The 19,886-nt window shown below is 37.7% G+C and overlaps 1 non-coding gene across 1 annotated transcript; it reads left to right on the forward strand.

The window, feature by feature from the left end:
* Positions 1 to 885: 885 nt before the first annotated feature.
* Positions 886 to 991, forward strand: LOC122003248. The gene has a single exon (XR_006117898.1). It is a non-coding gene; the product is annotated as a small nucleolar RNA R71 (small nucleolar RNA).
* The last annotated feature ends 18,895 nt before the right edge of the window (positions 992 to 19,886 follow it).

Raw genomic sequence — 19,886 nt, forward strand, 5'->3', positions numbered from 1 at the left:
AGCTCTTCTTCTTTTTGTATCTCTTTTGGAGCAGTCACTTGGGAGTCTCCCAAGGTCCGTCCGCTCCTAAGCTCAATTCTATTGCAATGCTCCATAGGATTCACATCAGGTTTTCCTGGAAGTTGTCCTGGTGCTCTGGATGATGAGGAAGCTAGTTGGGCAATTTGACTATCCTGGATCTTTTGATGCTTTTCAGAATTATCCATTCTCTGAATGAGCTTTGCTAAATCTTGCTTCATTTCATTCTGACTTGAGATAATTTCTTCAAGCATCTTTTCAATATTTGACTTTGGTAAGCCTTGAGAAGATAGATGTTGAAAATTTTGTTGCCCAGCTTGAAAATTTGGTCTTGCCCCCATAGATGGTCCTTGATCTTGATTATTTCTGTAAGAAAAATTGGGATGGCTCTTCCATCCAGGGTTATAAGTATTTGAGTATGGGTTGTTCTGCCTTTGATTGTAACTCATGATTGCATCACATTGTTCCAGTTGATTGATTTGTGCAGTGATAGCTCCCAATGGACATGAGTCATTTGAGTGCTCTGAACTCCCACATACTTCACAAGATGTACTAATAGCATTGACCATATTAGCACTAGTCCCCATATTCTCAAATTTCTTTGTAAGAGCGTCCAATTTTGCAGACAAAAGAGTGACTGCATCTACATCAAACTTCCCTGATGCTTTAATTGTTGGGTTTACAGAAGAATAGCCACCACTTCTTTCATTTGCCCATTGATGATGATTTCGTGCTACACTGTCAATAATTTCTTCAGCTTCATCTAAACTTTTATTCATAAGTGCCCCTCTAGCAGCTGAATCAAGGGACACTTTGGTATGATAGTTGATACCATTATAAAAAGTGTGCAACACTAACCATCTTTCCAACCCATGATGTGGGCATTGTCTGAGCATACTATTATATCTATCCCATGCTTCAAAAAGAGATTCTGAGTCAGTTTGCTTGAAGCTTGCAATTAAATTCCTCATATGAGCTGTTTTGCTTGGTGGATAGAATTTATCAAGAAACTGTTGCTCACACTGCTCCCAAGTGGTGATGCTATTAGAGGCTAAAGAATTCAGCCATTGCTTTGCCCTATCTCTTAAAGAAAACCCAAATAATAATAATCTAACTGCTTCTGAAGGAACTCCATTCATTTTCATGGTACCACATATTTCATAAAAGACCTCTAAGTGTTGATTGGGGTCTTCATGAGGTCCTCCACCAAATTGGTTCTGCTACACCATAGATATAATTGCGGGTTTGATCTCAAAGTTATTAGCTTCCACTGAAGGTCTTGAAATACTAGATCGAAAACCTCTTGCATAAGGTGCAGCATAATCCTTGGTGGTCTATTCGCCATGTTCAAATGTTCCTGTTCTTCAATTTGCCTTTGCAGAATTCTTCTTTTATGGAAAGTTCTGTCAATCTCAGGGTCAAAAGGAAAAGAATTCCCCTGCAAAGTTAGATCTTCGCATACACAAGAACAAGATAGCAAATGACAATTCAACATAAAAAGGAAAAAAAATAAAAAAATAAAAGAATAAAAAATGTAGAATTGAATTTGTACAAAAAGAATTAACAAGAAGTAAAAGTTATACAAGAAAGTAAAAACAGAAATTTAATGATTAGTTACAACTATGCAATATGAAAGGAAAACAAATGTTATGTTTAGTCTAACTCAATTGATAATTCCTAATGTTATAGCGCAGTCCCCGGCAACGGCGCCAAAAACTTGTTACGCTCCGCAAGTGTACGGAAATGTTGCAAGTAATATAAAAGATTATCGTATCCACAGGGACTGGAATAAGCACTAGAAATGTCTCAATGCGAATTAGCTAAACAATTATCCAATTGTTTCAAATGCAAAGTGAAGGTAAACAAATCTAATATTAAAGATCAACAAACAAGAGTTTAGTGTTTTGGGTTATGATAAAGGGAGATTCTAGGAGTTTCGGTTTCTTTGTAAGATTTCTTGAATGTAAATGGTTCACCAATTCTTATCCCTCAATTGTCAAACACTTGTAGAAAGTTGCCGGTTCTCTTTTGCAATAGATAACCGGCTAAGGACTGAGAAATATATCTAAATATGATCAATTAGACGTGAACCTACGTTGTCCTTACACAGAAGCGCACCTATTACTATGCCTTCCTCGGATATCAACATAGAAGCCCACAACTTATTAATCTATCAAGATACAAGAAACTAATCATAAGATCCATCCTACTCTCTTGAATATTCCTATTTCCTCTTCAAGATTATCTCTCAAACGTCCTTACATGGGCTTGCACCTGTCACGTGGATCCCTCGGATGATCGAGTGAGAGTTTATCTTTACAAAGTCCACAAGAAATTCAAACAATCAATCAAGAATGAGAATTAAGCACAAATCACCATTAATCATTCAAGATCTAATTGATACAAGCAAGACAATGTCATTGAAACAAGAAAATGACAAATCCATAAGAGATTACATCAATCCATCATACAAATACTCCCTTAATCCTAGAATACAAGATCTACTCCATGAATCGAGGAAGAATACTCGAAGAAATAAAGATTACAAACATTTCTTAAATCCCCAATCCAAGAAACCAAGAAAAGGGGGAAAGAGAAAACTTATCTACGAAGAAGCCTCGTCTTCGGATCCAATCCTCGCTCCGGAGTCGAAATCGTCAAGAACTCCCCTCGAATCGCCCAGAAATCCTCCCAAGAATGGGAGGAAACCACCAAATCTTGCCTTCTCCCAAAGGGGAAGAGATCCCCTTTCAATTCATGAAGGAGGGTTTAAATAGAGGAGGAAATCGGGCGCCACACGGCCCCATGACACGACCGTGTGAGATTCACACGGCCATGTCCTCTTCCTTCTCTGCCAAAGCTGCACGGTCGTGTGACTCACACGGCCTAGCTCTCTTCTCTTTAAAGCAACCAAGCATGACCGTGTAGATCCACACGGCCAGGACCCTTCTGTTATCTAGAAATGCTACACGGCCGTGTGGTGCACACGGCCACCACCTGCTTGGCCTCGGGAAACCTCACACGGTCGTGTAGATCTACACGGCCATGTAAGGCATCTGCTCTAATTTCTTCAAATCAAGACACGGCCGTGTGAGATTCACACGGCCATGTCCTCTTCCCTTCCTGTTAAAACTACACGGTCGTGTGTGGTACACGGCCGTGTGCTCTCTCCCTTCAATTCCTTCCAAGCTTGCCTGAGGATGCATAATCTTCACCAATTTCAACTTCTGTGTACAGAAAATGCACAAAAAGCAGATCTCCGGACCAAAAGAGTAAATACGCTAAAAGGAAAGCTGGAAGTATAAAAATGCATAGATCAAGCATGCTCAAAGTATGTAAATGTGCATAAAAACATGCATAAAAGAGTATATAATCTACGCACATCAGTAAATCATAGAGAACTTTTGGTATGCCTCGGAGGTATGCTTGTCTTATAAACAGACAACATCTATCCCCTTATGACAACATATGAAACTTGAATACATTACCATAAGGTTGTACAAGTATTATAACTACAACCCACACGGCTAGAAACAAACACAGTAGAAGATAGAGGGATTTACACAATCCATCACAACATGAAAACTAAAAGTGACTGCGTGCTAGCACAGCTTAACACAATAAATACAAATACATCACAAAACTAAAATCTATGAACAAAACTAAAATATAACTATAAAGCAACAATGCATAATGTGGAAAACATGATCTCAAGTGTGATGTGAGACTGATAATCAGGACCTTTGAGCGACATGACGCATCCTCTACCTACTAACTTGGACATAAAAAAGAAAGGTAAGGGCAATGAGTACAAAATACTCAACGGGTATAAGACAGATAATGCATGATCAATATAGTATAAGGAGATCAAAGGAAATATAATCTCAGGAAAATACTTACTACAAAAGTAAGAGTGCCACTATAATCATCTGCTAACCAAAAGCATAACCAACAATATACTACTCCACTAACCTGCTCAACTAGGTGCAACCAATAAATCGGAAGTACATATTATACATCTAAACCTGCACGAACAATGCATAACCAACATATAACAAGTCTTGACTAGCACAACATGCTACTATGAATGGGTCTTGTGGGTATTTAGGATATGCAACTAGTCATTGTTAGCGGGAGAACGCTCTACCACGGATGGTCCGATGGGCGGATAGGATGATGTAGCTATCTAGCTCCTCTATCACTGACTGCGGGAGAATGTTCTATCACGGATAATCTCTTGGGCAGTCAGAGTATGTAAATAGTCACTGTCTGTGGAAGAATGCTCTACCATGGATGGTCTGTGGGAAGTCAAGGTATGTAAATAGTCACGTCACTGACTGTAGGAGAATGCTCTATTATGGATAATCCTGTGGGCAGTCAGGGTATGTAAGCAGTCACTATTCATAAAAAAATGCTCTACCACGGATGGTCCCATTGGAAGTCAGGGTATGTAAACAGTCACTGTCTGTGGAAGAATACTCTACCATAAATGGTCCCGTGAGCAAACAGGATGTATAAGTGTACAAACCAAAAATGATAAGCAAGTAGTGACAATCACCTCCAAGTGTAAACTCTGCTAGCTATACTATGGTATGGTCTCACTAGCATATAGTCATAAGCCCAAACAACTGCTACAATCTATATGTGATAACTCAATACCACTATATGATCTAATGGGCAATTCAAATGCATAGATATGCAATAATTAATAAGTCTAATAACATGTGTATAAGTTGTTAGGATTAAAAGAATTTAAATATCTCTACAATGGTATGATATTATCCACTTTGGTCGTAAGCCCTCATGGTTTTAACTTTGAGCTCTACCCGAAAGGTGTCATACCAATGGAGATATTTTTTTCCTTATAAGTTTATGATCCTTTTCATATGTTTTCAATATGGGACTTTCTTTGCAGTCATTATGATCCAATAATCCTCCCTCAAATGAATGACCGATTTCTCAAGCCTATCTATTTGATGTCATCTAATCCTTGACCCACTAGAAATTTCCTGCCCCTTGGTTCCACTGACCTACTAGGACTTCCTTTCCCCTCAATCCAGCCGACTTACTAGGTCTTTCTTGCCTATCCTCAACTAGGACTTCTCTGCTTGATATCTAATCATCTTGATCTAGACATGGGAGCTCCCACATACTTCATTAGAGGTCAATATTTCACTCACATGGCTCGATAAGACCATGACTTTTGTGCATAGTCGGCGGTTAGTCCTTCTGGTAATTCAGGCTCTGATACCAATTATTTGGACCAAAAGAATTTAGATATTTCTATAATTGTATGATGTTATCTACTTTAGATCTAAAGCCCTCAAGGTTTTATTTTTGGGGTCTATCCAAAAGGCTTCATACCAATGGAGATTTTTTCCTTATAAGTTCATAATTCTTTCCATGTGTTTTTAAAGTGGAACTTTATTTGCAACTATTGCAATCCAACAAAAGAACCACACCAGCAAGTACAATAGTAACAATCTCAATTAAGGGAATCCTAGTCATCTAGTCACAATATCACATCTAACTCCCTTTTAAAATGAATACTATAAACCAACGTGTTCAAAATCAAGTAGTCAAGGGGGTCAGTCCAAAGGTGATAACCCACTGAAATACTCTAACCCTCTGCCAGGATATGATATCTACTATATGTAGGTAGGTATAGTCTCGTTGACATATATATATATACTCACGTAAGTATATATGAGTATACTTATAGGTATAAGCCTAAGTGTATAACTATAATGTGATGTAAATGCACGAGTGTCAATCGATAACTATACTAGGGTCTAGTAATATCATACATACCCAAACAATACATGCACAAAAATAAAGGAGACTGCATAGATATCAAAATAAATCAAAATATAAGATCAAGCAATAAAAGATCAAGCTCAAGAAATAACATCGATTATATAACAATGTAAAAATAGCTACTATACATAAGCAATGCAATTAACAGAATCATGCACTAAAGTTAAAAAGCTAAAGAAGACAAGCAATAACTACCCACTTGATATGTAGATCGTATTGAATGTCTTCACGTCGTAACACTTGTCTCAAATCAGAATATCCTATAACACAGAATACATATTATAGCTAAGTTCTTCCATGAACCAAATAGCTAAACTTGATCCTAATTCGATTAGGAAACCATGTTTTAATGATCCAATACTTCTTTCACAACTAATCTCTTTACAAATTAATCCAACCCAATTTGTTAACCCTTCTTAACATGCTTCAATTATCCAACAACACATGAACTAACAATCCAACCACTTTATAAATATGTACTTAACTCAATTAAGTCCACTCCTTAACCATATTTAATTGATTAATTAATCAAGCAAAACTTATCATCGGATTCAATTTTAACCTTACTATTACAATTGACATGGGTAAGTAATTGAATGAAATTTCACCCATCAACCTCACCAACATTATTAGCGAATTTAATCAACCCAATCCAACAACTAAATTCCAGATTGCACTCAGTAATAGGATCAGTTAATTAATTCTAACAAAGCTTAGGTAAGGCAAATTTGTTACCCTTTGGCTTATTCGGCAGTGCTATAGGATGCAGTAGGTGGTTATGGGCCGGCGGTGACGACTCTCATCCAACGGAGCAAGAGTAAGCAGGGCAGGAATAGCATTATCATGGTTGACCGCAAGAATTGTTGGGTTAGCCCTAGTAGCCGCAGAATTGGCCTCAACTACGATTGGCAGCGGTGACCGCCGGACTACACCAACAATGGCAGTGTTGAAGTCGAAGGTCGACAGGTGATGGCAATAGAATCAAGAGATGGGCAACAACACACAAGGGCGAGATCTCACGGCACACGCAGGGAAGTGGCACTAATGGATCAGCATAGGGAGAGGGGAGGCTTCTCACTCGTGGTCGGAGAGAGTAGATCGGCATCGACGGTGAGGAGGAGGTGGCATCGGGTGATTGACTAGGATTCGAGACGACACGAGAGGGAGAGAAGAAGAGATAGAAGGAGACAGAATTTAAGTTAAGGAAATAAAAATAATTTTAAAAAATCAACATTTCCTCATTTAAATAGAGTAACTAAAATATATATTTCTCTATCCCATTTACCCCCTAAAATATAAAAAGACTCCTTTAAAATTCTGAAAAATTCCTTAAAATTTCTAAATATTCTATAAGGTAATTTTTTGATTAACCCGTAGAATTTAATTATCATATCTCACATTGTTCCCTAATAATAAAAATTTAGTCCCTAAATTTCCTACTTAAGTGTTATAAATAAGCAATAGCATATTCAATCAGTTCATGTACTTAAGAAACTACAAGCACCTTAAGTAAATAAGTGAGGGTACCGAACTGGGATTTTTTTCTTCAAACTCCCAGGTTGTTTCTTCATGAGTATGATACTATCGTCTGACCTTGATAAGTCAGATTGTTTTGTTCTCTAACCCGTGCTCCTTGTGATCCAGAATTCACACGGGAACCTCTTCATAGATTGCATCTGTCTAGAGGGGATCGACATGCCCTGCCATATAGAGCCTCAAATGTTGTTATCTGACAAATTCCACCAAGTGAAGATGATCTTCCCAACTACCTCTAAAATTCATAACGTATGCTCTCAACAGATCCTCCAGTGTCTGAATAGTGCGCCGTGTGATTTGACCGTCCATCTATCTATGGATGAAAAAATATACTAAAACAAAACTCTGTACCCATAGCTTGTTGGAGACTCCGCCGAAATCATGAGGTGTATCATGGATCTTTATCCGATATGATACTTAGAGGTATACCATAATGTCTGGTAATCTCTCTATAGTATAACTCTACTAGGCGACCTAACGGGTGCGTCCTATAGATTGGTAGAAAGTGAGCAAATTTGGTCAATCGATCATCGATCATCCAAATCGTATCATATCCCTTCCATGTTCTAAGGTAACTCCACAACAAAATCCATCATGATATGTTTTCATTTCCATTTGGGTATCTAAATCTTCTGAAGTAATCCTATTGACCTCTAACGTTCAGCCTTCATTTGCTGGCAAACTAGACATCGAGCTGCAAAATCTGAAATGTCTTTCTTCATATCATTCCACTAATATGAGTGTTTCAAGTCTCTATACATTCGAGTACCACCCAGGTGTATCACAAATCTGGATTGATGTACTTCTTGGAATAAGTCATCTTTGATGGGGTATGTTTTAGGAACACACAATCTTTCCTAAAAATAAGCATGATTTAGGAACCCAAAATAAGTTCCTATCTACTAGATTAATAAGATATTTTCTTAGAATATACTTTCTTGTCACTTTTTTGATTTGACCCTTATAAAATCTAAATTACCAATTTAGCCTAATTTATAATTTTAAAAATTATTTTTGTGTAGTAATAGAACTTGAGCATGCAAACTTTTTCAAGACCTCTATTTGTTCTTTTAATTTAGCATTTTCGTTTCTAATTCTATCAAACTCTTCTAACGGGCATGATTTAGCTAAAATAATTTTTAATTATAAATTGCCCTTTTTAATTTATTATTCTTAGATTTGAGTTTGCATAAAGACTTAGACATTGATTTAATACCTAAGTATAACTGATCAGGAGGTAAAAGACATACCTCACTTACCATGTCTGTGCCGAAGCTTGATTCTCCCCCTTTACTTTTGTAATCTTCTGAAGTCTTCCCCTTCATCGATACTTTTGATACTCATTTCTGATGAACTTTCTTCATCTTCAGCTCCTTAATGACTTGTCATAAGTGCAAGTCCGGCATAGGCTTCAATCTCTGATTCTGATGAGGATGATTCATCCCATGTCGCTTTAAAATTCTTATACTTCGTTCATGTTGGCCTTTTATTCATGTCCTTCTCTTTTAGTTTTGGATAGTTGTTCTTGATGTGTCCTTCTTCATCACAGTTGTAGCATTTGATCTTTCTTTTGCCTCTTGGATTTTTCTTAGCCTGCAACTCATTAAACTTATTAGATGTAAAATACTTTGAACGCCCTTACCATATATGCTTCTTGATCTGAGTCGAGTGAGGAGTCTGATTCTTGCTTATTCTTCTTAGCTTTGAAAGCTAGGTTCTGAGTTGGCTCTTTTTTATTTCTTAGACTTGATTCGTTACCGTTTCTCTGAGGTTGGTGATTCCGATGATTAGTTCTTTGAGTCAGGCGTGTAGCTAAGCAACTGTTTCCCCTTCTTTAAGTTAGAGGTTGCTGAGTTGGCTCCGGAGGATATTTCTTCTTGCTAACTTTGCCTCCGAGATTCCTTCATGCAACTCCAAAAACTTCTCCTAGAGTTCTTTGGCTAACTCGTAGGCTCCAATCCGATTGACTTCTTGGGGCGGCAAAACGCTGAGCTGATGAAACTCTACTTTGCCGTTGGCCATAGAGTATGCTTGCTCCTACTTGGTCCAATAGTGTTCTTCCTTTTTAGCTCCATGCTGATTTATAGGTACTACAAAGCCATATTTTATAGTTAGTAAAATCTCAAAATCTATTTTAAAAAATACCTCCATCTTCTTCTTCCATATAGCAAGTCTTCCTCGAACTTCAGTGGATAAATACTTGCTCTAGCCATCTTTTGGTTGCTTTTGTTAGAGGTTAGTCCTTCTGAAATGTTCAAGCTCTGATACCAATTGTTACTCCTGTGTGGGCAACAAGAGGGGGTGAATTATTTGCAAGTTATAATTATACCCTTTTGGTTCTTTCGACTTTAATTAAGATACACTTGTCACTAAATGGAAATAAATTATATAAAATAAACAAAGCTACCATATTTACTTGGTTTAAAACTGTGGAAGTTGCTAATCCAATATAAGTGAAGTGCACTATCAAAACTCCTTCTTTGAGTAAATTCTCAGAGGTGGAGAAGCCCCTTACAATAATTAACAAGTTAGAAAATGGAAATAAAAATTAAATATTTGAATACAAGTGTTGTGTAGAACTAAAGGACCAAAGCTTTATTTATAACCCACTGGTCGTAAATAATCATTTGCTGACATGGCATCTCCAAGCAGTTGGAGTGGGTCTGGGCGCCCCTAGTAGTGCATCTTATCAGTTGCTCAACGACTACGCAATGGTCTAAGGATAAAATTTTATCCTTGTCCGAGCACCTGGACCCGTCTAGGCACTCGACTATTACTAACATGGACTTCGACTTCATCGTCACAGCAATGGCGCGCCGAGGCCCCCCTACTATGCCAAGGGGCTCCAAGCACCCCTATTGCGCTAGGGGAGTTAGGGTGCCCAAACCCTATTCAAGCGCACGGAGTCCAGGGGCTTAGATAAGTCAACACAATGTTGACTTGTCTTGTCTTCCACTTCAGTCGCTTGGGTGATTCTCTGGCCATCTAGAGTTGAGCTCACCTAAACTAAACTCTAGCATTCTCTCCTCGAGCAGTCTTTCACTTCGGCTTCTAGTCCCTTGGAAAGCACCAAGCGTATCTTTCTCGTCCGTTAGTGTACACTTTTGAAGCAACTCGTCCCTTGGATGCACTGAGCCTGTCGGCTCACTTCCCATGCCATCCTTTGGTTGGTGTAATCAATACCAATGATCAAATCTAAGTTTTGATGAATGACAATAGGTTAAAGTTAGACGTGTTGCGATCTAACCTAGTTAGGATTTTTGATTCTTGATTGGTTGAAGATCGGATGTATGATTCTGGCAAGTTGGGATGTTCGATTCTTGATAGGCTGAAGTTCATATGTGGGATTCTGGCAAGGGTTATGATGTGTGATTCTCGATTTGAGGAGACCAGATGTGCGATTCCGGTAGATTGGGATGTGCAATTCTTGATTGGAGAAGACCGGATATGTGATTCTGGTAGGTCGGGATGTTTGATTCCCGAAGATAGGATGTGTGATTCTGGAAGGTATCTCTACACCTGGTAAGTAGAGGTAAGTCACTGGAGGAGAGTGACTAAATAAGGGTGTGCCCCCGTTCGAAGGGACAGTAGGTGTCGTTCCAATTTAGGTCTATTTTGAAAACCTAATTTGAGACCCTGACTAAATCATGGTCTCAAGGAGATAAGATCTAATTACTACTTATTATTACTGTGCTAACATTGTCTTGCAAGTTATTAGACACACTTTTTATAGGGCAAAAGGAGCACAAAAGGGTACCAGACACTTGTAGATGAAACAACAAAAGTACCACTCGATCTAGAAAGATGGAGTCCAAAAGATAAAAAAAAATCTCAGATCATCTCTAAAGCATTGAACGCGATCTAGTGCAAACTCACAAAGGAAGAGCTCAACCGATTTGGCCCACATGAGAATGCAAAGGAGCTTTGGGACAAGCTCATTGAGCTACACGAAGGAACTCCCGATTCAAAGGTAACAAAACGTGACCTACTTCTTAATTCATTATTTAACATTAAAATGCAGGATTGTGAGACCGCAAATCAACTCCATGCTCGAATCAAGGGCATCCTCAACAGTCTTCACTTAATCGGACACCGAATCAAAAATCGGAACGTAATAAGGTACACTCTTAACTCGTTCCCTCGAAATGCACTGTAGGCATCCATCATAGATGCCTATAAGGTTTCGAGGAACCTCTCTAAATTAAAACTAGACGAATTATTTTATGAATTAGAGCTGCATGAACAAATTAACGGGCCAAAGGTCAAGAAAGAAATTGCTTTTCTTGCAAGTACATCAAAGGAAACTAAACCTGAAGTTGAGACTCAATGCGAATCAGAATCAGAAAAAGAAGAGAAACTAGTGAATCTGGAAAGGAAGATGTTCACTAGACGCAAGAAAAGCTTCACTAAATGGGATATGAAGAAGATGTCCACATCTACATCCAACAACACAAAAGCAAACGTAACGTGCTACGACTGCAACAAGAAGGCGCACTTAAAGCACGAATGCCCGAATGAAGACCAAGTCAAGAAGATAAAGTAAAAGAAAACCCTAAAAGCGACTTGGGATGAGTCTTCGGATGGATCAGGAGTAGACGAACCAAAACAAGCAAGCTACCCCCCACTGATGGCAACCGGAGGTGACTCGAACAAAGAAGACAAGTCTGAATACGAGTCAAGCCATGAATCTTCATTCAGGTCAAACCGACCCAAGGTAAATTCCTTTGTTAGCATAAATTCATTTAAACTAATTGCTTTCCTAAATAAAAGATTAATTACAACCGAGAAACATGCTAAACAACTCTAAAAGGAAAATAACATCCTTAAGAAACAACTGAACATGAACTCGGTGACAGCCAAGTTCAAGACAAGGATTCAACTCAAGTTACAAAACTTGAGGAAGAAAACTCTATCCTGAAAAGTCAAGTCAACAAACTCAAAGGGCAGTTGGAAAAGTTAACCTCAGGAACCAAGTACCTAAACATGATGCTTGGATCCTAAAGAGTTGTGTACAATAAAATCGGACTTGGATACAAGTCCAACACTACGATTAAATCATTTTTAACTTTAACTCAAAATTCAAAATTAACTAAAGCTTGGGTTCAAAAAGTGTGTCTAACCATGCAAGTAGGACTCAATCAATATTATATACCAAAAGATAAAATTCACTATATAAATCCAAATAAATTACTCTTAACCTCAAAAATAAATTTAAATAATAAAATAAATAAACATAAATTAAACAAAAACAAAATCCATGTAAACTCAAACTATAACCCAGTCTGTTATAACTATAAAGCAAATCGACACAAACTAAAAACCTAAACCCAAAGTCTAATAATTCAAGGGGAAACTCTAAACTAGTTGACACATCTAAAAATAGTAATTTACCTGGGTGGGTACTTAGGACTAGATTAAATAGGGACAAAAGTTTAACTTGATAAATGGTACTTATGAAGTTTTGGATGATAGTAGGTTAGGGAAGCTCTACCTATGAATGTTTAGGAAGATATGGCTTCGACCTAGTGCATTTGACTTAGTGGAACTAACTAAATCTACCCCTTACTAATCCTAGCTGGTTAGACCAAAATTTTGCATTAAGTTCAGTGGATAGGACTATTTAAAAATTTTCGAAGGCGTGGTTACTCTAATGATGTCCAAGCGACTCACCACAAGTTAGAAGTTTATCCAAATAATGCATGTTTATTGAATCCAAAATTAAACTTGAATCTAACACAAAGTTAAACCAAACCCTAAAATTCAACTTAACTCATCTCATAAAATTATAGGATTCCCTAATTGAAAATATAAATCAGGTGAGATGACTAAGGATTCAAATTCAAATTCAAATTTAAGTTCAAATTTCAATTTAATTCAAACTAATGTCACATTTAAACTAAATTCTTATTCTTTCTTCCTACTCTTTGTAGTGGATATTGGACAGTGGTTGTTCTCGGCACATGACTGGGGATCAAACAATGTTCACAAACTTGACATTTAAAAGACTAGGAGCAATTACCTTTAGAAATAATGACAAACTTAAGGTAATTAGGATAACTAATATTGAATTAGAATTTAACTTTATTATTCATAAAGTACTACTTATTGAAAATTTTAAATTCAATCTACTCATTATTAGTCAATTGTGTGATTTATAATATAAGGTTAGATTTACATTCACTGAATGTGTAATTAACCATATTAAAGATCCTATAATAAAATTGAAAGGACTTATGAATAATAGCATTTATACAATTAACCTAGTCAACCCCTCACTTATGTGTCACTTGACACAGAAAGAGGAAACCTAGTTGTGGCATAGGAGAATGTCCCACACTAACTTTAGAAATTTATCCAAACTAAATGGCTTAATTAGAGGACTACCAAAACTACCCAACTTAAACTTAACAATTTATAATTCTTGTCAACAAGGAAAATAGACTAAGTCAACTCACAAATCAACCAATCTAACTCAAACTGATTCAATCCTTGAATTACTATATTTAGATCTATTTGGCTCACATGAGATTAAGTCCATTAATGAAAATGTATACTGTCTAGTAATAATTGATGATTACTCAAGATTCACTTGGGTAAAATTCCTAAAAATAAATATGAAATATTTGAAATATTTAGCAATCTTTGTAAACAAATTGAAAATGAAAAGATTTAAAAATCAAGAGAATTAGGAGTGATAACGGTGGTGAGTTTAAAAATCGTAGGTTCACTAAATTATACTTAGAAAATAGGTACCATCAAGGATTCTCGTGCCCTAACACACCTTAACAAAATGAAATAGTGGAAAAAATAGAACTCTCCAAGAAGTCACTAGAATAATGCTTAATGAATACCAATTATCAAAATATTTCTAGGTAGAAGCTGTTAGTATAGCCTGCTATGTATAAAATAGAATAATAATAAATAAGAAATATAATAAAATCCCATTTAAAATTTACTATAATAAAGTACCAAATATTAAATACTTTAAGGTATTTGGATGCCCTATTTACATATTAAACACAAGAGAATAATTTAAAAAATTTACCTCAAAAGTAGAAAATAGAATCTTCATAGGCTACTCTCTAACCAATAGAGGATATAGAGTTTATAATAAAACTACACAAAGAATTAAAGAAATAATCAATGTAAAATTCGATGAAATTACAAACTCTAAAGAATCTAACTCAACTAAACCTCAATACCAACCAATTGATTTCATTAGAGCTAGCACTAACCTAGGGGGAGTATGTGAAAACCCAGCAGATGAATACGAAGATGAAAAAAATCAATCACAAGAAAATTAACAAACATAAGCTGAACCTAGAATAATAAGAGTCGACTCAGACCACCTAGTTGAACAAATTATAGGTGACCCAGACCTAAGAGTTCAGACTAGATCATCCTTCAAAAACCTAAGTCAAATATCCTTAATCTCCAAAATTGAACCCAAAATAATAGAAAAATCCCTACATAACCCAGACTGGATTATAGTCATGCAGGAAGAACTGATCCGATTTGAAAGAAATGAAGTTTAGGACTTAGTACCACTACTTGAAAATAAAAAGGTAATAGAAATAAAGTGGGTATTTATAAATAAGCTAAGTGAAAATGGGGAAATTATGAGAAACAAAATCAAACTAGTTGCCAAAGGGTTTAGTCAAGTAGAGAGACTTGACTACGATGAAGCATATGCTCCAGTAGCCATACTTGAGTCTATTAGAATGCTACTAAGCTAAGCAACCCATAAAGGATTTAAACTTTATCAAATGAATGTTAAATCTATTTTTTCTAAATAGGCTCATTAAAGAAGAGGTGTATATAGGTCAACCACCTAAGTTTGATAGCTTAGATCATCCTGACTATGTGTTCAAATTAAAGAAAACCTTATATGGTCTCAAACAAGTACCTAGGGTCTGGCATGAAAGATTAACATCCCGTCTAATTTCCAAAGGATTTAATCAAGGTCAAATTGATCTAACTTTATTTGTAAAATCAATCAACCAAGATATTTTTATAGCCCAAGTATATGTAGATGACATAATCTTTAGCTCAACCAACTCAGAATTTTTGTAAGAATTCATAACTTTAATGGAACTAGAATTTGAAATGAGCTTAGTAGGTAAACTAACTTATTTCTTAGGATTACAAATTAATCAAACTAATGAAGAAAATTATCTTTACCAACAAAAATACATAAAGAAATTACTTTAAAAAATTAGAATGAAAAATACCAAAGAAATAAAAATATCAATGTCAACTAACACAACCTTAGATAGTGATCCAAATGGAAAATCCATAGATCTAAAATATTATAGGAGTGTCATAGGCAGCCTTTTATACTTAACTGTAAGTCGATCTGATATTTTACTTACAATTAGTATATATGTCAGATACCAAACTTGTGCTAAAGAATCCCACCTAACTAATGTAAAAAAAAATAGATATTTGAAAGGCACACCAAATGTAGAAATTTAGTACCCTAGAATACCTAATTTTGAAGTAACAGATTACTCTGACTCAGATTATGTCGGTTGTAAATTAGATCATAAAAGTACAAGTATTGGATGTCAATTACTTGGACCATCACTTATCAGCTAGTTTAGTAGAAAATAACACTGTGCTACCTTATCTACTACTGAAGTAGAGTACATAACAATGGGTAAGTGTGTAGCACAACTGCTATGGATGATGCACACATTAAACGATTTTAACCTAGAATATAAAAATGAAAAAAAAATCTATATTGATAATATTAGTTCAATCAACTTAACCAAAAATCCAGCGCATCATTCAAGAATTAAATATATTGAAATCAAACATCACTTTATTAGAGATCACTTAGCCAAAAGAGATATTGAACTCAACTATGTTAAGTCTAAGTCAAATTTAGCTGACATTTTCATCAAACTATTACTAGAATCTGAAGTCAATAATCTACGAAGATGACTGGGAATGTTCTGTTGGATCGAGATGCGCTAGAGGGGGGTGAATAGCGCTTGTGGCTTTCACTTTTCGATTCGAAAAATCAACGAGTAACGCAGTGGAAATAAAGTAAACAAGAATAATGGCAAACACCAACGATTTACTTAGTTCGGAGCTTGTGGCGACTCCTACTCCAAGGCCCACACTCGTTGAGCGTTTACTTTGGGCAACAACTATAATCGCGCAAATATTACAAGAATAATATTACAATTTAACTGAACTGAAATTATACCAACAACAGGAATTTGAAATTCGCAGCTTCGGGTAGTCAGGGCTTGTTATAGCTCAGTCGGATCGTCTCGTTAGCAGTAAACATTTGAAAGATGCTTAGAAAAAGTTATTCTTATGTTGCTGCTCGAGACCTTCTTATAAAGCCCATTGAGGGTGCCTTCAACCTACTTGAGGGTGCCCTCAACTCCGTCGATTCCGCAGCGAAGATAAGGGCTGAAGAAGTCGCTACTCATCCTCTTGAAGGCGCCTCCAATGCCATGGAGGGCGCCTTCAAGCCCATCCGAGGCGCCTCAGCACTCCTTGAGGGCGCCTCCAGCTTGACTTCGCGCGCTCCATCTTCCAAAGCATCCGAGGTGCCTCCAAGCTCCATGGAGGCGCCCTGAACACTGTTCATCCGGGGATTTGAGCTCTTTCTTCATCCTGCAAGCTACGTTAGTCCACAAAACAACAACATATCCTGTAAAACAAAGTTAACACATAATAAACATGATAACAGAAGTATTTGACAGCCTCCGAACTGTCTGGTTCTGACTTCAAATTTCTGACCGAAAACCCTAGGTCGAACCGACGCCTACTGTTCCCTCTCCGGGGAACGCATCCTCACCTACTCCACTCAGGAGAGTATACCTATTGTCAGACCGGTCCTCTAGACCGACTGGAATTCTGCTCAATGTCTGAAGCTTCCGGTCTTCATGTTGGGCTTCCTCCATGACCCGCCCAGACTTCCACCTGGTTCTCAACACCAGGATTTCAACCTAGGGTTACCGCCCCCTAGGATTTTTGCCCAAAGCTTTGACCCGCCAAGACTTCCCAACTAGGGTTACCACTCTCTAGGACCTAGGGTTACCACCCCCTAGGGTTTTCCACCTGCCTAACCGCAGCTAGACTTTTGCCTAAGTTGACTTAGGACTTTACCTGTAAGCTCATTCAAACACATCAGATAACAAAATAACTTAACTTGAACCCTTTGACATAATCAAAACACCGGTTCGATCGTTGGATTCTTCTCGCACCAATAATCTCCCCCTTTTTGATTATAGTAACATGGTTCATAATTAAGTAAAAAATATAACAATTAAATAAGGAAATTTAAACATAAGCATCATGAGCATTAATGCACTAATTGAAAAAAAAAAGTTATGCTTCCTCTTTCATTATGTTTAAATTCTTAACTTGTTTAACTTCTTAACTTTGACCTTTCTCTCCCCCTTTGACATAAATCAAAAAGAATACTAAGTAGAGAGAAGGTTGTAAAGAAAAAAATATTTATTTTTAAGCTCCCCCTGAAAAGTAACAGTTGAAAGAAAAAAACTTTTTCAACAAAAATTTAGCTTTGAAAAATAGTTTTCAAAAAAACTTAGCTACATTAGAGTTTCTTCGAAAATACATTATTTTTCCAAAAAAAATAGCTTTGAAAAATAATTTCTTTTAAGAGATGCTTAGCTAAATTGAGAATACTTAACTTTATTCAACAAAACTTTAACTCTCTTTTTTTTTTTACTTTGAATATGTAGCATACTTAGGTTGCTTGCTTACGGATCCTCCCTTCTTACTACTCCATTATTTCCTCTTGGAGCTCCCCTTCCAGGTTGACCCATGACTTTGGGGTTTCTGAGTGCTCGAACTCCCTTAACTTTTATTCTCCATCAGTACTAGCTTCTGCTGCTTGATACTGTTCATATAATGCTCCGTGATCAGGGCACCACTAATCAGCCCTTCTGTAGTCTGCGGTCTATTAATTCCACCAGCTACATTGAGAGCTATCTCTTGCCTCAACATCTTGAGCATTAGTCTTACCCTTTCTATTTCTGTGCTGACCAGCTCGGGACATAGGCGAGCCAACTTATTGAATTTCTTCACGGCTTCATCTACTGATAAACTTCCTTGTCGAAATTCCATGAACTCATCCTAATGTTTGTTCGTGACTCGCATATGGAAGAACTCTTTGAAGAACTCAGTCTTGAAGTCAGACCAGGTCATATGATCTACTTTTCATTTTGCCTTGACCCGTCCCACCACATTCTTGCATCACCAGTAAAGCAGAAGGAAGTGCACTTAATCTTTTCTACCTCCGACCAGTCTAGTAGCTCTATTATGCTCTCTAGGGTTTTGAATCATGCTTGAGCATCCCATGGTTCATTAGCACCAGAGAAATTCTCTGGTTTCAGTTTCTGCCACTAGATGAGGTATGCTTCTTGCCTCACCACCTTTGCTGGGGCTACAGGTGTAACGGGTGGTACTTCAGCTATGGTAGGTGTTACCATATTGACTTTCGGTGGGAACATAGGGGAAGCTTGTTGGTTCTAACGGACCGCCTTCTGTAATGACCGCCTTAATCTGAAACCCTAACTTATTACACATATATTACTCTTTTCATATCTTCTAAGGACATTGTTATTTGTACATCGCTCAGTTCAGAAATCTAGTCTGAACTTGTTTCGACTGTTAAACCATGGTTTGGAGTGAAGCAGAGTTGAGAGGTACTCTATAGTTGCAAAGGGGTCTGGACCGTGTGAACTGAACCAGCCCTGTGGCCCTACCCATGAAGGGGCATACTATGGTCGTGTGGTGATGGTCGACCATGTGACCTTACCAGCCCCAAGTTTGGGCACGACCGTGTGCCCCACACGGCCGTGTAAGGCCTTCCCTGCTAGAGCAGGGCACGACCATGTGTCTTCCACACGGTCGTGTCATCTGGCAGTGAGAGAGAGGGGCACGACCGTGTGTCTCACACGGTCGTGTCACCTCGGCTGTGACGAAGGGGTGCCCAGCCGTGTGAAACCACACGGCCGTGTCATCTTACCCGAGAAGAAGGGGTGCACGGCCGTGTGCTTCACACAACCGTGTCACCTAGACCGAGACCAAAAGTGATGTGCCGCCATGTGAAGCCACATGACCGTGTCCCTACGGTCGACAGGAAGAGGTGCACGGCCGTGTGAAACTACACGGCCATGGCACCCTAGCCGAGAAGGAGCTGGTGATGGTCGTGTGAATCCACACGGCCATATCACCCAGCCAGAGAGGGGGCAGGTGATGGTTGTGTGAATCCACACGGCTGTGTCACGGGTCGTGCAGGGGTCTCACCCAGCACTACAAAGGAGGTTGGTTCTCCCCTTTGTACTCCCTCTTAGCTTACCGTTCTCTCCCATTTCTTTAGGAAGAGTCTTTGACATGCTAATTACTAATAAACTGTCAATTTCATCATATACAACTTTTAATAGCATTTTTATACTAAGAGAAATAAGACCATAGGTCCATCAGTACCAAAATCTAACATATTCCATGCACTAGCAAGTTCCAAG

This window comes from Zingiber officinale, chromosome 7A (genome assembly GCF_018446385.1).
Source record: "Zingiber officinale cultivar Zhangliang chromosome 7A, Zo_v1.1, whole genome shotgun sequence".
In the NCBI taxonomy this organism is placed as follows: Eukaryota; Viridiplantae; Streptophyta; class Magnoliopsida; order Zingiberales; family Zingiberaceae; genus Zingiber; species Zingiber officinale.